This window comes from Hesperophylax consimilis, chromosome 13 (assembly GCF_061612785.1).
Source record: "Hesperophylax consimilis isolate HC1 chromosome 13, BYU_Hcon_1.0, whole genome shotgun sequence".
Classification (NCBI taxonomy): Eukaryota; Metazoa; Arthropoda; class Insecta; order Trichoptera; family Limnephilidae; genus Hesperophylax; species Hesperophylax consimilis.
This window is the reverse complement of record NC_142848.1, coordinates 1,817,397-1,836,731: the sequence shown is the minus strand read 5'-3', so window position 1 is coordinate 1,836,731 and position 19,335 is coordinate 1,817,397. Positions and strand designations below refer to the sequence as shown.

The following is a 19,335-nucleotide window of genomic DNA, read 5'->3' as shown; positions in this document are numbered from 1 at the left end:
AGAAATTCATTCACATTCAGACATCTTCATATACATATTTAAAGTAATAAAAATATGTTTCAAATAGAGAATTTATTCGTATTATTACTTCCGTCTTTGGAGGAATACAGGCTTCAAATTCATCGCTCTCTTTCAAGTTCTGAGAATAAAAATATATAATACAAAAATTAATATGCAGCAGGAAGTCTGTACTCAATTAAATATTACATTATTTATAGAGTTTTATTTGATGTTGTTTATTCAGAATGAACTACTTCGTCAGAAATTTAAATTACTGTTACATGTTTAATTATTTCCGACATTAATTGGCATGATGTTGGAAGAATTCAGAATCAATCAACGATGAAATTTGTGGCAGCGATCGCACAATTTACATAGAATCAACTACGTATATATAAATAATGTATTATAATATGGACTCTAAACAAGATCGTGAAAAGTACCACGAGAAAAAATGGCCACCACACAAAGAGCCACGCTAGGATCACATCTAAGGTGACCATCATTACATTACCATCACAGTGTCTAACTATGATGGGAACGTGGCACGACATCAGATAACCATTTGCATCACAAATCCATCTGCTATGTTACTGTGTAATGAACGTTTTAAGCAAACAAAAAAAAAAAACTACACCAAAAATATTCTGGTTCATCAAACAAAAAGGCAAACACCCCACCAAAACCAGAGCAAAGCAAATAGACATACCTAAGTAATACTACCTTTGGATAAAGCTCAGAAGTTTTCGCTGTAAAGTTATACAACAAACTCCCGCCTAGTACCGAATAAATTAAATCAATTAATAACTGAAGTCCAGCAAATCTTGGCATGAAATCATCAGAAAAAGAACTCACTAGTATTTTAAAAAACAATGTCATAGAAGTTGCTGAAAATCCCCTACTAAAGTTGAGTACCCCTTGAAGTTGAACCATACAAGTCACTGAAAACAGTGAAAACCCTCTATCCAAATCTAAGTTCGCCTCGGCCCAGGATCTCCTAGTGGGGACTAAAAAAATATTCCATATCTATTTTTATATTTATGTTTGACTAGCTGAAGTCGTTCATTATTTTTTCTTTATTTTGAAGAGTGCGAAATTTTATCAAAGGCGATGGGGTGGTTTTTAGAAATCTCATGCAGACAGTCACCTTCCTCTTGTATTGTATATCTTGTAATTTCATCAATCTCGGAACAAACTTATAGATTTGTTTAAAAAACAAAACTCCTATCCACGGACACTCTTAGTTATATTATTAGTTCATATCTTTATGAAATTTCAAAATTCTATAGTAAGAACAAAAAAAACTACGACCGTCGACCCACGAGTCGGTAGGCAATCGACATAAACCGAATGCTGCAAGACCATGCGCAGAAAATTAAGATCGCTAGAATATACGAGGAAATTCATACGGCTGTCGTGCACCTTCTTTACTCATCTCACCTTCATTATTTCAACTCTTGCCAAGTACCGACAAATTATTTTTAAAAAAAGACACATTCCTTGGTGACAAATAACGTGAAAATTTTTAAAACTTCTACTATTATCGTAATAAGCTGAAATTTTGCTTGTGCAGTGATGGAGAACTAGCAGAGGAATTGAACCCACGACGCCCGGTTGGGAACCCGACGCAACTGTCCACTCAGCTACTAACCGGCCACATCTCATTCACTTCATCCTACAATGTCCTCCTGGATCGTCCCCGATTAATTCCAACTTATCATATTTAATTTTATCCATACTTCCCTATCTCTATTAGGGAAGTATAGATAAAATATAATTTTATCTATACTTCCCTATCTCTATTATACTAAAATAAAGTAGCTATCCGCATCTGTCTGTGCGATTATTTCTTCTAAACTACTCAACGGATTTTGATAGGGTTTTAAATATCGTTTAGAGAATTTATCCCGAAAAGTTTATATATATTTTGACCGGTGAGTGGCCGAGTTTGTTCGTTGGTTCCACCCAGGCGTGGTGTGTTCCTCGGCTGACTAAGTCTTCCATCACAACACAAGCAACATTTGCTGCTTCTTGTGGTGGCAGTAAGAGATTTTCAAATATTATCAGGTTATTTGTAAACCGGGATATTCTTTAAAAAAAATTTTTTTTTAATTTTTTAAAAAAATTTGTAGAAGTGCAATTTTGTCATAAATTTTTGTAAGTGGGGGAACCGGGAAATCTTGAAAAACATTTATAGTTGGGTAGTAATATGGCTTTTTTAAGATGATTTTTATTAGTATTTTTTTAATAGTTTCCAGTGGGAGTAGGGATGATTTATATGCACCCCCCCAAGCCACGATTCCATATTGTAGGACAGAGTGCGCCAGTGCATAATAAATATCTTTTAGTATTTTTAATGATACAATATTTCTTAGTCTAAAAAATAAATAGATTAGTTTTCTCATTCTGTCTACTGTGGAATTTATTTGACTTTTCCATTTGATGTTATTATCAATAATTATTCCAAGATATTTTATTTCTTTTTTACTACTAATGTTTATACAGTTTGAATTACAGGGTGCGAATTTAAGGAGGCAATTTCTTTCGTGAATTTTTATGTTTAGATTTACATTTGAGTTATTCTCTGTTAGGCTATAAGGTATAAAATGGGTTTTTTCGACATTCAGTGTCAATAAGTTTTCGTCAAACCATAGTTTAACGATATCTGATAGTATTAATACTTCAGCGTCTGGACGGTGTAGGCCCTCTGATTGGTCAAATTTAAATTGTCTGTTTCGGTTAAATTCCGCCAACTTGAAAATGACACGATTTCATACTAAAATAGGATCGCCTCATAATAATTCTGATAGTATTAATACTTCAGCGTCTGGACGGTGTAGGCCCTCTGATTGATCAAATTTAAATTGTCTGTTTCGGTTAAATTCCGCCAACTTGAAAATGACACGATTTCATACTAAAATAGGATCGCCTCATAATAATACGAGATTTCTTCAAAAGCATCGTTTCTCCTCATATAATTTTTGGATAATATCAAAGAAAATATATTTTAGAAAGTTTATAATCCATTGGATTAATTACATTACAGTGAAAATTATCCACAGTTACGTAATTATGTTTGACGTTTATAAAAAAATCACGCGATCCTTCAATGGCCGATACGCACGGCTTTAGATTAGATCGCCGACAGAGCGCACCTCTGGCGGTCTAAAAACGAACCAAATGAATGGCGCGAATATTTAAATATGCAGCTCACAATATTTGAGTACTTACGATTAACAAGCAGATTTCTTCTGGAAGTTTATCACTTTGTAATGGCATTTTTCATTATTATTTATATTTTTTTTGTTTATTAATTATATCTGATTTTATATTGACATGTTTTCTAATTTCAAAATTATTTATTTGCGATGCTTTATATCCTGAGTGAAGTATTTTAAGACCTGAATTTTTTATCGAAAGTGTGATCATTATTCAAAAGATGATTTGCAAACTCAGATTCACTATTTCCATTTAGAGCCGTGCGATATTCTTTAGTTCTGACTTCAAAATTTCTATTGGTTCTACCTTTGTAAAAGAAATTACAATCATCCCAGTTGAGTTTTTAAACTCCTGATTTTTTTGTTCAACTGTCATTCTTATTAAGAATATATTTCTTCATTGTTATTAGTGTAAAACGCCAGTTGAATAGTATCAGGATTGTTTTTATATATAATTTTAGAAGTATCGTTATCCACAAACAGAATTCTACGCCATTGTTTATTTCTATCTTTAGAAAGACCGTTTGAAGAGAATATGTTTAATTTTTTTATTTAGTATTTCAACTATCAATTTATTAGAATAACCGTTATTAAATGCTATTTGTCTTATGGATATATTGTTTTAAGGTTGTATGCTATTTGTTTTTTTCAGGTCTTAAAATACTTCACTATAAATAATATATAAATTTTGGAAACGAGGAAACATGTTAATATAAAAGCAGATATAATTAACAAGAATTTTTTTATAAACTCTCTTTTAAATATTTTCCCACTCAACTGGTCTTTCCCGTCTAACGATATTGTAATTCCTAATTATTATAAACCCAGCCTACTCTTACCCCTCCCCCCTCCCTCCTTCCACTTCTTCTTTCCCAATTGCAATCTATATTTAATTTTTGACTTCGGTGTATACACAATAAAATGTAAACATTATATTTATTTATTTATTGGACAATTTGCATAGCGCCGCTTTTGTGAGATATCACCTCAGGGGCGCTATATTGTAATAATCTATCTTTATATATAGATTTTTACTCTCCTGATGATGTTGTATATATAATCTAACTTTAAACTTTATTAGATACAGTAACAGTTGTAGGTAAAGAATTACCACCAGTTGGAGTAAAATTAACACCTTTTAATTAAACCGACTTCTAATCTCATCGCACAATTACCCTCCTTTTATTCATAAACACGGGTACAATTAATCAATATGTAATAATCTATTATTTAAGTCAACTTTGTTATAACTATCTTTAATTGTGACAAACTAAACGATATTGATTCAACTTATAGACATTGACGGTTGTAACACATATTTAAGCACTGCAAGTCTCCTATGAGCTAATTATATTAGGTACCTAAGATAACAGTTAATATCAGTTGTAGACATGTAGTCAATAATAGTGTTTCATTTGAAATAATCCATCACAAATACGTAAAATTTAATTTATTCAAACAACTGTCATTCTTATTATGCGTAAATTTAGCATGTTATTATTAATTAACTCCTTTCTGTTCCGTGTTTTAACAATATATATACTCACCCTCTCTCTGTGAACGTCCTAATATCTATCTATTAAATGTAACTGTTGTTAATATCACTTAAAATGGGCGAAGCCCAACGAAGAGCCGCCCGCAGGGCCTAGTTTATTGCATTATTAGCTGATACTACGACCTCATTCCATGAATTTCCTTCAATAGTTATCACTGTATCATCTGCGTAAGATATGATGTTTCCAATGATTGGGAGTTGAAAAAGTTCATTTACATATAATATAAATAGTAAAGGTCCCAAAACAGTTCCTTGTGGAATTCCAAAATCTATATTTTCTATTTCACTTAATTCGTTGTTTACTTTAACCTGTTGAGTTCTCTGATAGAGATAACTTTTTAACCATGTTTTAGCTTTGCCAGTAATTCCTATATTATTTAGTTTATTAATTAATTTTGAATGTGAGACACTATCAAAAGCTTTACGGAGGTCAATGAATATACTTAAGCATTTTTTGCCTCTAACTAATGTTTTGTAAATAAGCTTAGTTAATTCTGCAATTGCGTCTTGACTTGGGTTAATACTTTTTTGGTTATCTGTATAATCAGTAATTTGTTTTTTTGATATTGGGCCGTAATTGTTTACTTCTTTTGAATCTCCGGATTTATATACTGGGATTATAATGGCTTTTTTGTAGTTAGACGGGAATATTCCGTATTTAGTACTTACATTAATTATATGCGTAATCAGTTTGGTTAGAAAATTGCAGTATTTTTTCAAGATTTCTGTAGTTATACCGTTGTATCCTGGCGCACTACCATTTTTAAGTGATTGTATTATGTTTTCAATATTTTTTTCTGAAGTCGGTTTAAAAATTGAAAGACTGCTCTTTGTTATTTTATCTTCATGTATGTCATCAGGTTGATAATTTTGGTCAATTTTATATGCAAGTTTTTGACCGACGCACAGTGGCCAATTTTAATGATTTGGCGCGACATCGCTCTCGGCGTTCGACTATTTGGCACCATTGATGTTTTTTTAAGTATTAATAAGAAATACCACTTATTTTTTGTTAATTCTTATTAGTTGAAATGTTGATAATAATTTTAATGCTTTTATAAAAAAGGAGCGTGTAACTTGGGCGCTAAGTTTGTATTTTATGAAAATTAAGTACAATAATTTCTTAAAAATGCAATTACTGGAGTGGCTGGCTTAAGTTGGTGGTGATTTTTTTTCCGTGAACAAAAAAGACACAGCAATAATATCCTATCAAAATAAGCGTGAAGACTAGTGAAGATTTTTATTCCTACTCCATTAAAGGAAAAAAAATGGAAAAAAAGCTAAACTTTGAACCAAGGCAACAGTTATAATTTATGAAAAAAAGTTTTTTTTCAGTTGCTTAAATAAAGCACGTATCTTAAAGAATATCTCAAGTGATTTTTAAAAGGACTTTTTTGTATAATAAGTTCACAAACAACCCGATTTCGAACGCCTTTAAACTCGCCTAGATACAGCAACATAGTTGCGCGCCCGAATATCAGTGTACCCCTGTTCTGCGACTAATTACATAATAATTGAGTTTCAAATGTTAATTTAAATTGACAGTGAATAATTGGGAATAACTTTAATTTTATTCTAACGGTACGAAGAACTAAATATTACATACAGTTGATCTTTCTTTGACATATCGGAGTCAAATATAGGATTCTGAAAAAAATTGACGAAAATTAAGTACAATCATTTCTTAAAAATGCAATTACTGGAGTGGCTGGCTAAAATTGGTGGTGATTTTTTTTGTCCGTGTACAAAAAAGACACAGCAATAATATCCTATTAAAATTAGCGTGAAGACTTGTGAAGATTTTTATTCCTACTCCATTAAAGGCAAAACTTTGGTAAAAAAAATTGGAAAAAAGGGTAAACTTTGAACCAAGGCAACAGTTATAATTTATGAAAAAAATATATTTTTCAGTTATTTAAATAAAGCACGTATCTTAAAGAATATCTCAAGAATTTTTTTTAAATACTTTTTTGTAAAACAAGTACACAAACAACCTGATTTCGCACACCTTCTAACTCGCCTAGATACAGCAGCATAGTTGCGCGCCCGAATATCAGTGTATCCCTGTTCTGCGACTAATTACATAATAATTGAGTTTCAAATGTTAATTTAAATTGACAGTGAATAATTGGGAATAACTTTAATTTTATTCTAACGGTACGAAGAACTAAATATTACATACAGTTAATCTTTCTTTGACATATCGGAGTCAAATATAGGATTCTGAAAAAAATTGACGAAAATTAAGTACAATCATTTCTTAAAAATGCAATTGCTGGAGTGGCTGGCTAAAGTTGATGGTGATTTTTATTGTCCGTGTACAAAAAAGACACAGCAATAATATCCTATTAAAATTAGCGTGAAGACTTGTGAAGATTTTTATTCCTACTCCATTAAAGGCAAAACTTTGGTAAAAAAAATTGGAAAAAAAGGTAAACTTTGAACCAAGGCAACAGTTATAATTTATGAAAAAAAAAATTTTTTTCAGTTATTTAAATAAAGCACGTATCTTAAAGAATATGTCAAGTAATTTTTAAAAATCCTTTTTTTGTCAAACAAGTACACAAACAACCTGATTCCGCACGCCTTCAAACTCGCCTAGATACAGCAGCATAGTTGCGCGCCCGAACATCTCAGTTCTGTGCGTAATTACCGAGTAAGTAAGCTTCGGATGTTATTTTCAATGGTTTTTTTAATGTCAGTGATTAACTGAGAACACATTGGTAAAAAAAAATTCATTTCGGGAACATGCCGATCTGGGGTCAATGTCGCGCCAGCGCTCAAATTTAAGCCACTGTGCGACGGTAGCAAAAAATTTGTTGAAAATATTTGCGCACATTTTTGGTTCACGGATAGCATTTATTTTAGTTCCATTATTGTTTATGATATTTATTGTAGACTTATTTTTATTATTTTTATTCATTATTTCATTTATAGTGTTCCATGTTTTTTTAGGGTTTTCTTTTGTGAGGATTATTTTCTCCCTGTAATATTTTTCTTTTGTGTCTTTGATAATTTTAATGAGTTTGTTCCGGAATATTTTGTATTCGTTTTTTACTTGGCTATTGGTAGGGTTTTTTTTTGTGTCTATGAAAAGTTTTTCTTTTTTCCGGATAGATATGAGTAATCCTTGCGTAATCCATGGTTTGATTTGCCTTAATTTAGAACTTGGTTGATTGTTTATAAAGGTTGTACAGTCTGCGATATGAGCATTTAAAGTTTCTTCAAAGAAGTTTGCGCACATGTCTGGGTTTTGGCAATTTAGTATTGAGGACCAAGATTCGTTACTTAATTTATTATTTACTTTTACATTGTTCAATTTGGAAATTATGTTAATATTTTTTCAAGAGTCATTTAATCCTAAGTTTTTATTGAAATCATAGATAAAAATATTTGTATGGTGATCTGTTATATCATTTTTCCATATAATAGATTTAATTTTTTCTGTGTGTTTAATATTGCTCCATATGTGGTCCAGGCATGATGGCGATTGGTTTGCAAATTCTCTTGTGAAATGCTTATATAAATAATATATGCTTATTTTATTTACAGAAAGTAGAGAAAATCCGAGCAACGCCGAGTACACTACAGTTATTTCATAATAAAATGAATCAATGTTTTGAAGAGTATTGCGTGTTCTAGTTTTCATTGAATTTAATGACAGTTGTAAGGATAGCACTTGATAGATAGATAACCTTATTGATTAGAAGAATCATCGGATCATCATTTTGATCATAAAATACATAATATTATAATCATCCGAGTACTAGAATTTCTTCAGTGTCAAAGTGATGATATGATAATGCATGCATCACCATATTCATCAGTGTTCATTAATTTAATTGATAAATAATTATTATATTGATCAAGTAAACAACGATTCATCATTCATCTCATCATAATATCTCGCATTCACACATTCCACACTAATGCATTTATAACAGTCACGCACAACCTTTTTAGCAGAAGGATTTTAGTGTAACACATTTGAATTCCAGGGGTGCAACTACCGGTTCAACACGTTTATATACAGGTAGATTCGGTTAGAAATATTGAAATAGGCACTACCAACACTTGGGAATTATTATTTTTTTAAGGATAAACTAATGTTAATATTACAAGGTTTTTATGCATAGCACAAAGGATAATAAATTATTATAAGCATACCGAGCATACCCAAAAGAAAGTCAGTGGGATAGAGCCACGGGTAGTAGACATACTCCCTCATGTAGAGAAATCTCAGTTTTGCATCTGTCATACTAATATTTATCATTTATTTATTGTTATTAAGTTTAATTTGTAGAACTACATTTTAATTTTTTATTTTTTATATATTCAATAATATTGTTATTGGGTTTATAAAAACAGTTTATTTTTAAACAAGTTCTGCTGTGTAATTATTATTACGCGTGACAGCTGTTTCGCCCTCTGAAGGCATTATCAAACAGTTTGATAATGCCTTCAGAGGGCGAAACAGCTGTCACGCCTAATAATAATTACACAGCAGAACTAGTTTAAAAATAAACTGTTTTTATAAACCCGATAACAATATTATTGAATATATAAAAATAAAAAAATAAAATCAATAAAAAAAATTAAATATTTATCATAATCTCTTAGGTTTATAATAATAGTCATTTGAAATCGTCAATATCAAACATAACATTGGTCGTATTGAAATTATCAAATACAAATCGTATCACTTTAGTGATTATCGGTTTGACCCTACCGCTTTATATAAACGCAGAAAAATTTCTGATGCCCTATTCTTATACAAAATCGTGAACAATCTTGTTGATACATGTCTGTTAGAAAAGATTACATTTCGTAACACACCACCAGATCGAACGACTTATTTAGCTGGAAATCCAAAAATGCGCTAAACGCTTTAGGACGTATCTGTAAAACTCACAATGCCTCTAGAGATGTACACATTTTCAACTGTAACTTGAAAACATATTAAATACAACTTAATAAACTGATAACTTAATCTTTTATTTTGTGAAAAAATACTATCATCGTAGTTTATTTTATTGTTTTTAGAATAATCATTCGAAAACTGTATTACTAATAACTGACTTTACTTGTTTTATAACATTTTGTAATTCCTTATGTTTTTTATTTATTTCTTTGCAATTTATAAATATATTGTATAGGTACAAATACGAAATCAATAACTAAACTTAATTGAACTTTATTGGTCTAGATTCTAGAACATATGAATAATTACAGTTTATGCTTAAATGTACGACTGTTTGTTTCCTAAATAAAAAAATAATAAAGTTTCTTCCAGAATGTAGGCAGGGATAGTGCAATGCAATACATGCCATGTTTTGAAATAATATATAAAATAATTAGAATAATACAACATAATAATACATAGATAGGCACAAAAAATGACAGCAAAATGTTTGCAAGCAGCCGTTTATGGAGGATATTTAAACATCTCCCGTCTTCAGAGGGCCATTAGGGGGGACTCCATCCAGGCAACCATGGCAGTGATGATTGGCATAGTCTGCGCCATAAGCTTTCTATGTGGTAGCGGATAAGCGCTCTGAAAGAGTGCACTCGTCCCTTCAGGAACATTTCCGTAGCGCTGCAGTATCTCGGTAGGCGGAATAGTTGGCGATAAGCATTAAGGCGAAGCTTAATACTTAATCACTATTTTGACTAATCTTTATAACGATTTATTGTACATTATAAATACCAAAAAATATGCTTTATATAAATTGAAGATTTTCCTATCGTTTCGCTTGAGTAGAAAACAAATAAAAAAAATAAATTACTAAATAAAAAATATATATAAGTACATATGGTTACAAAATATATTTATGTTCGCAATCTCACCAATGAATAAACTGGTTCTTGTGCTTGGTGAGCGAGTTACATACACTAATTATAAGAAAAATAGAATACCATTATGGTATAGGTAAGTATATATAATAGGAACAATTGAAACTTCTGGATTATCTATATGTGTAGTTGTACATATATAGTATTCTGTTACATACTAATTATTGAGTAATTAGGAACATCTAAATACAGTGGAGATGAGTATAGACTGATAACAAATATCAATAAAGGGAAAAACAGGCGATTATTTCTGAAAGTGTAACTTGTAATGATTCGCCCTTTCTACTTCAAACTTTTCCTTCTCTTCTTTCTACGATACATTTTCCTTAAGTCCCGTAGGTAACTTTTCCATAAGGCTTTGGTTATATATATATCCGGGGTAGGAAGGTCCTCCCTGCCGTCTTTTCTTTATTACACACCCCTTCAAGTGTGTACATCCTAGTTTGTCTACGTGACGTACGACCTTGAACGTACTCATTTCACGTGACGGTTCAGTATAAAAAGGCTTCACCGAACGTTGTGTTGGGTTTTTGTTTCTCGGTTTAGAAACCTAGTTATTTATGTTTTGTGTGGTATCCCTTGGTTCTTTTGAGATAGAGTGAGTTGAATCCATTACCGCTGTTTTTCAAAACCATTTCATAAACCTTATCTTCTAAGTCGCCTGCTCACCCCCCCCTAGCTACTCGATTCTACCTATCGTAGGGTAATGTGAATATAATAAAGTGTTAGATTTTATATATGTGATATACATACGATAAATTTATGGTGTTAGTTGTCGGCGCCATCCATGTATATATTTTGGGAGGGGAAGGAGAGGAAAGGAAATGAATTTTTTTTCAAGTTAAGATTGACTCCTCCGCTTACCAAACAAAACTGATGGATGATAGTTCGAACAAGGCAATCGATATCTGCGTGTCTGGATATCACAACCGGCCGGGTCTCCCCTTGTTCCAAATCGGCAACCTTCACGCCAGAATAAAGAAAACCAGGTCTCTTCACCAATTTCAGAATTGCCCCAATCTCAAACACCTCCAGGATAAACTACTTTACTGAGTGTAGAAGGGGAAAACCATAACATCCCTTTATCACGAATCTAGTCGCGAAAATGTGACACGTAAGGTCCTAAGTTACGTGCCACCTCTAGAAAACGTTGTAACTCCCACGTCGTCGGGGATTTACATCCCTTTCTAGGTCAATACATAGGTAACACACGACGATCTTGTCGACATTTTGCCTGCTTATTAACGATAGGTTGTGTGCCTACCCATTCAGCCAATTATCATGTGAGATATATGTAAGGTCTACTCGAAATGCCAAATTTAGGATGAGGACTGTCTGTATTTTAATATTTGGTTCCAGTATTTATTTTATGAGGTTACTAGCATCCTCGTGTATTAGGTATGGGTAACTCCTACTGAATACCTATCCTCTCAGGTAAGGTATAAACGGATAATTGGTTTGATTTTTGCATTTAATTTAAAGAGGCTGCCTACCTCTCGAAAGGTACCTGTTGAGAAAAGTTGTTCGGTTGGTAGTTTTATTTCGGAGATTACCATCTCCCTCTTCCGACTTTAGATTTGTTTTTGTGCATCCCAATTCGTAACTTAGAAAGTCAAACAATAGATGAAAAGTATTAAATTAGAAAAGTCAAATAACAGAAGAAAAGTTTTCATTTTGTTCCGTCTGGTTGCATCCGAACGCTTTCAATTTGGGACGGCATACGCTAGCAAAACTTCCCCTTTGACTGACTGTACTCCGCGCCTCTCGGCCTATATATGAAAAGTCATTGGCCTGTCTCTCACTCACAGCTGATTGACAATCCGTCTAGGGTATTCCTTTTAATGATAACATTATTTGGGCGGCAGGTGTCGTAAACTTAGTTGTATCCGTCTTTTAAAGGGGGTCCTCTGGAATTTAATAAATAATATAAAAAACTCACCCAGTTAGGCACCTCTCATTCTCAGCGTGAAGCTTACCTGGTTACACTATATAGCTAAATCACTTTAATTTTCGACCTCCTCCCTACGCTTATAAAAGGGTAATTAAATATTCCTGTAAATAAAATTGTACCTCCCTAATCTGTTAGGATTCGAACCCACAGTTAATAATCTATTTGATTCTCTGGTTTTCGGTCTCCGTGGATAGAATGCCATCTCGCCAAATCAATAACTTAGCCCGATTAAACACTTCCTGCCTTTAAGTACATTCACTCTATTTTAAAACGCAATCAATATTTTTATTATTTTCATGTTTTTAAGACAAGCAATCTAGTTCGAACTGTATACGAAATCACGTTCAAATCAACACAACTTTATAACACAATCGCGATTGCACAACACCTGGCGCCCCTGAGGTGGGTTTTTACAAAACGGCGCTCTACAAATTATCCAATTATTATTATTGTCATTATTATTAATTGTTTTCTCACTGAGTCCAACCACTTTCACTTCGCACAAAAACCGGTTCAATAATATTTCACTTTAGTTCAATATTCCGCAATATTCTCTAATACCATTTGAATTCAATAATTAACTGTAATTTCAAACAACACTTCTGATTTGTATAGATTTCATGGAGCTGTCAACGCACTCAAGTTCCAAACCTGACTGTCGCTCCGGTCTCTCCTTTCCCGTGGGAATCTGTTTACTCCAGGCCTGTCTGTCCATAAATCTTCTCATATTCTAAACAAAAAAATTTTTGGGGTATGTTTGTCTCGTTTATTTTATGTGAGTATCCAAACATCACAAACTTCAGTTTTAGTTTAAGTATTTTAATATCCTTTAATTTCTTTATTTCAATCGGAAGGTTGTTGAAATACTGAAATCCTAAATAGGTATAGTTATTTGGCATAAAAATATAAACTACTAAATTTTTTTATTTTTCAAAAGCTTTGTATGAACGCTTAAAGGAAATAACTTTTAAAAAATACAATATAATAGCTAAGATTATGTGTGACTCTTTTACTAGATATTCTTTTTGCTTTTTTGTAAAATTATTTACAAAATAAATAAAAACCAGTTTTTTGCTTGAAATCGAACGTTTCTAGACTCCGTTTATCAAGCGATTTTAATGCCTATTACTTACAGTATAAGGTATACCAAGAATGTACACATTTTTGGCTTGTAGCTTCCTCTTAATGTAAGCGACTTTTAGCTTATACCATTGGGATGCAGTGTAATTTACCCAGTGCTGACGTGTACTGCGAAGCGCAGAATGCGTTGAATAGTATCCTTTTGACGTTTGTACTGCCAAAAATGAAAAGGCCTTGCCAGCATACCTGCTCTAACGGATATCGCTCTTCTTTGTCTTTCCGTATCCTCGAAGTCTTTCAGGTCGTCTGTGATAATATGTCCCAGGTATTTGACGCTACGACTACCATCCATTTTCCTTCCGTTTAGCCATACTGAAGGTATTTGCATGATTTCGTTTTTACATTTGAAAACCATAACGATTGATTTGGAATTATTATATACAAGGTTATGATTTTTTGGAAAATCTTCACATATTTGGAGTAGTTTCATTAGCGTGCTAAGTGACGGTGCTAGAAGAACCATATCATCTGCGTAATTAATATTATTTACACGTACCTACTCCTTGAACATAGCAACCTATTTTTGTGTTATTAAGTCTTTGAATTAGTTCATCAGTGTGTATATTGAAAGAGTGCTGGAGACATCTTCCGTCTTGCCTTACGACACTTTTCAAATAAAATGCCAAATTGAAAGAATCGCTACAATATCTTCCGAAACTGCTTTTTGGTTCCATGATATTTCATCAAAATGAAAATTCAACACACCTTTAAAAAGTGATATAGAGTCATTAAGTGATGAAACAAAAACTAGGTTTAATAGTTACCTATGTAATCTAGTTCTTGTTTCATCGCTTTTCATACTGCTCTGTCACTTTGCTCTTTTCCTAAGTTTTTCCCAGAGTTTATTGTGACAAACACGATCAAACGCTTCTAGAAAGCAGCTTGGCAGATTGACGTTTTCCTTAGTTTATAAAGCTGATGGTTTCCTTTTAACGAATATATTGCCATGTGTTCCTATAGCGATATTTTAATTACATTTCTTGCTACATTATTATTGTATTCATAATACGAGATCTCTAATGGAAGTATTGAACTTTGTCTTTGAATGTTATTAATTTCTTGGACGTTGTTTATTACCCTTCAATGAAAAATACAACATTTAGAAATTTAAATGCAACAGATTCGTGTACCGTTTCACTGTAAAAAGGGAACATTATTATTAAAAAAATCAATCTGTAAAAAAACGAAGTTTTTTTGCAATTGTTATTCAGATGTATTTTTGGTTTAACTGGGGATTGAACCTTCCTCCCCAGGGACTGGCTCTTAACTGATGTGAACTCGTATTTAAACGTTTACCGCGATAAAATATCTACCCAAAATAAATTTTGCAAGACAGTTACTTTTATTCTTCCTATTTGAAACGTTTTTATTTGGTAGACAATATCAAATATCTTGGCTTAATAATTGATAGAAATCTAAAATGGAACAATCATATTAGTATATTATTTATTTATTTATTAGCTAACTCCCCTTTTCGGGGTTTTTACATATGAATATTAAGAAATATGCATTATTTATTGTACATAACTGAATTGCTTCATTAACAACATTTTATATTTGTTTAAAGATAAATTGAAGATGTCCACTGACTTGGTATAATTGTTTCCCTCCATTAGTATTCTGGGCAAAGAGGAATTCGTAGTTAGTCCCAGAATTTCTGCACTGAAATAAATCCTGACTTCTAGTATTACGTTATGGAATCTGGAAACTTATCAATTCTAGCAATACCGGACTATTAACTAAATCATTTAGAATTTTATATAGAAATACCAAGACTCTGAGAATTCTTCTGTCTGACAATTTGAGCATATTCATATAATTTAACATAGTGTTGTAGTTCAACATAATTGCTGGAATACCCATTTTTAAATTTATAAAACGTAAGAATTTGTTTTGTAATCTTTCAACAGCTTGTACACGTATATTAAATGTGGGTTCCAGACAGGAGAATTGTACTCAAGTTGACTTCTTACATAGGCAAGATATAACAATTTAATACACTTTATATTGTTAAAATTTCTGGTTAGCCTAGTTACAAATCCCAACATTTTTAATCTCTTATTAGAGATTTCTGTTATGTGGTTAACAGATGAAAGATTTGATTGAAAAGTGATGCCTAAATCTTTGATTTGTGTTAATGTCTCAAGAGCATTATTATCAATTTTTGTAATAAAAAATCACTGGATTTTTTATTCGAGAAAATATAACTATTTGAGATATTTAAGCAAAATCTATTTTCATTACAATAAATTAATAATTTGTTGATATTGTCTTGAAGAATGTTGTAATGGTAAATATTTTGAATAGTTCTATAAATTTTGAGGTCATCAGCATAAAGTAAGATGGATACATCATGAAAAATTTTTATAAGATCATTTATAAACAAGATAAATAAGATTGGGCCAAGGTGTGAACCCTGTGGAACTCCACTTGTTGCATTAATTCTTTCCGACAAGGAGGATTTTATTCTAACAATTTGTTGTTTTCCAGTAAGATAGCTTTCAAACCAGGCTAATATACATATATTAACAAATAATATACGAAAGCTTACCTACATTTTCAAGACTCTAAGAAATACATTGGAAATAGTTACATTAAAAACTGTCTACTACGCGCTTGTTCAATCAATGTTTTCATATAATTCCCCAGCACGGGACATCCCAGTGGGGAAAACATTATGAAATACCATTACGTTAAAAAATAAAATGTTGTACGTTGGGGTTCTTGTCACAAGACTACCCTAGAGCCTTTAAATGTTGCACAAAAAATTATTTAAAAAACAATGTTTTTTTTAATAACTTAATGAGTAAAACCTCAAATTGTAATATTTAATTATTGAAGACAATATTAGCGATTCCTAAACGAAAATTTGAAACAGAAAAAGATACGGTCACATCTAGGACTCGAACCCATGACCCTTCCCTTAGGAATCGCTAATATTGTCTTCAATAATTAAAAGAAAAGTTTTTTTTGTATTCGTTACAGATATTATATGGTGAATGTAAAATTATGTCAATAAGGCAATTGTACATAATACAGGTTACAACATTTATTGCCAAAAGATCACAAGTGCGCAACACTAGAATGGGTTCTTCTTTAATGTATCAGCCGGTGAATACCAGAACATCTTTTGGACGAAGGAGTTTTTCTTATAAAGCTCCGTTGCTTTATAATATGCTCGGTGAAAATATAAAAAAACTATAGGTTCGTTAAATCTATTCAAGAAAATGGTAAAATATTCCACACTGGCTGAGAGTGGTGATGTTTGTTGGATTGCCCATGTCGTGGCTTCCGTCATGAATCACCTTAGAGCCCCTTATTCGATGTGATCCATCCGTGTATGTGTTTTGTGATTTACTTATTTGATTGAATATAATTGTAAAGCTGCTCATCTCGACACAGGAATTCCCTAGTGAGATGCGCCGCAGCCGAGAATTTTTTTTATGTATAATACGAAATGGATTCAGTCAATTTATAATTTCAATGTAATTATCTTATAAAATTCAATGCAGGCTGACAAATTATTATTCTGGGGTTTGTTAAACTAATTTAAAACTAAGTGTGCAATATTTTATAACGAAAACATAGCGAATATTTATACTGGGATTCGATAATGAGTTCGTAATAATAATAATAAATTGTTGCGAACATGAACATTGAACATACTACGTTATTTAGGTATTCTTATTAAACCAAGGCAAATTGTCTGCCATGCGAGGCACCGCGGCTAAATACACAACATTATACATGAATAATAATGTTATACCGGACAGGTTTATGACAGTCAACCAGTTAGATTATTGCACAAATTGATAAGATGAAACCCTGATAATCAAACTCACTTTTAAATGCTTAGATCCGACGACTTGTCACTCGACGAACTTGGCATAAAATGACAAATCGAGTGGTGCTATTATTAAAACACTGTTAAAAACTACGCGACTAACTTTTTTAAATATGAAAAAACAGCAGAAACGCGGTTGAAACCGGCGACGTACTTTATAAAACCGCTGTGTTAATTAAAAAACTTTTCAAAACAGAAGTTTTGTGTGTCTTGCAACAAAGATTCCGAGACTTTTGACAGATATGTTAAAATATCGGGCAGAAAAACACCCGCTCAAGAACGCGACGCGACAAACACTGTCTGACCGCCGGCTCTCCCAACAAGCTACGACGTACGTCCCTTACTAGTCTTCGCGCAAGCTTCTGCGCATAGCTGCCAAGTACGGATAAACGATTACCCGCGAGTTCCGGGAATATACCTGAGAGAGACGGAGTTATGTCACCCTGTCTGGCATTCGAACCAAAACCAGCTGATCGAATAAACGTTTATCTTTGTAGGGAACCAAACATTAAGCAAACATTTTTGTACTAGACTTGGCAACACTAACCACGTGGTAACTGACATTTGGCGGCATGTTTCTGTATTCATATAATTTGTAATTAATTATAACGTTATCAATTAAACCGTATTTAATATCATTCGCTGTTTTCAGATTCTTGTTTTTAAACCCATTATGTAAATACTTTTGTCTGTTTACAAATTATTGTAGCCATTCATGGAACCCGAGTGTTTGAACTTTTGGCGAATGACGTCAGCGCCGGAAGTGATCGAGTTTTTTTTTTTAATCTACCTTTTTTAACTTAGTAGGTATCCTCATTATTTATTGACAAACTTCTTTAATCTTGCCGACAGATAACAATGTAACGATAATGGATAATAACATTGGCAAAAGCCACATTCATACATACTCTTCTATTATGCTGACTCTTGACATGGCCCGACTATAGTATCTGATTCTCTTGATCGTGCCATGTCTTCCTGGGGGCGTCCCCGACTTCTGCTACCATTCGCATCATATATTCTCCTTACACTCCTTTATTCGCTCATTCGCTCTACATGCCCAAACCATCTATGTGTCCCTTTCTTAATCTTACTCATTACGCTTACATCAGCCTTGCACTCTTTGCGGATCTCCACATTCCTCACACGATCATAAACGGTTTTGCCACACATACGCCTCAGGGATCTCATTTCAACAGCATTTAATCAACTTTCATCCTTTCTCTGCCAGTTCCATGCCTGACTTCCATACATCTGGGGTAGGTACCGGCACTCCATTGTGGACTGCCAACTTCGCTTCTTTTCACAATGTTTTGTTAGCGCCAACTGCGTTCAGTCCTCCATTAATTTAGTTACCTGCATTTACCCTTCTTTCAAAATCTCTGTCAGCCTTCCCATCTCTCGTAAACATGCGCCCTAAATACACAAACTCATCCACCTGTTCCAAGTATTCCTCATTAACAACTATATTGCACACTGTTTATATATGGATCATAATAATAATAATAACATGGCATTTATATAGCGCAGTTTAGTGTCATTTCACTTCAATTGAAATGGATGAACGTCAAATATGCACGCTTATAGGCAAGGTTGTTTGTTAGACGTAAAAGAGCTCCCGTTCACATGCCAGTGCCCTTTTTGTTGATAAATTGTTACCTGCACCGCCATTTTTTATTACAGGCTTTGCTGTAGAACTGACAGTTAAAGAGACCTATTTTTGGACTTTTGCGCTGAGCTAGTATACATAGTAGGGGAGACCTGTCCAAAACCG

General features: G+C 32.7%; 1 protein-coding gene across 1 annotated transcript in view; it reads right to left on the bottom strand.

Annotated features, from left to right (window-relative positions):
• Positions 1-17,839, bottom strand: part of Trpm (transient receptor potential cation channel, subfamily M) — a 611,727-nt gene extending 593,888 nt beyond the window's left edge. Inside the window, exon 1 of the mRNA XM_089638723.1 lies at positions 17,560-17,839. The gene's annotated coding sequence lies outside the window, so the exon portion shown is untranslated. The remainder of the gene's footprint in view (positions 1-17,559) is intronic.
• Positions 17,840-19,335: the final 1,496 nt, after the last annotated feature.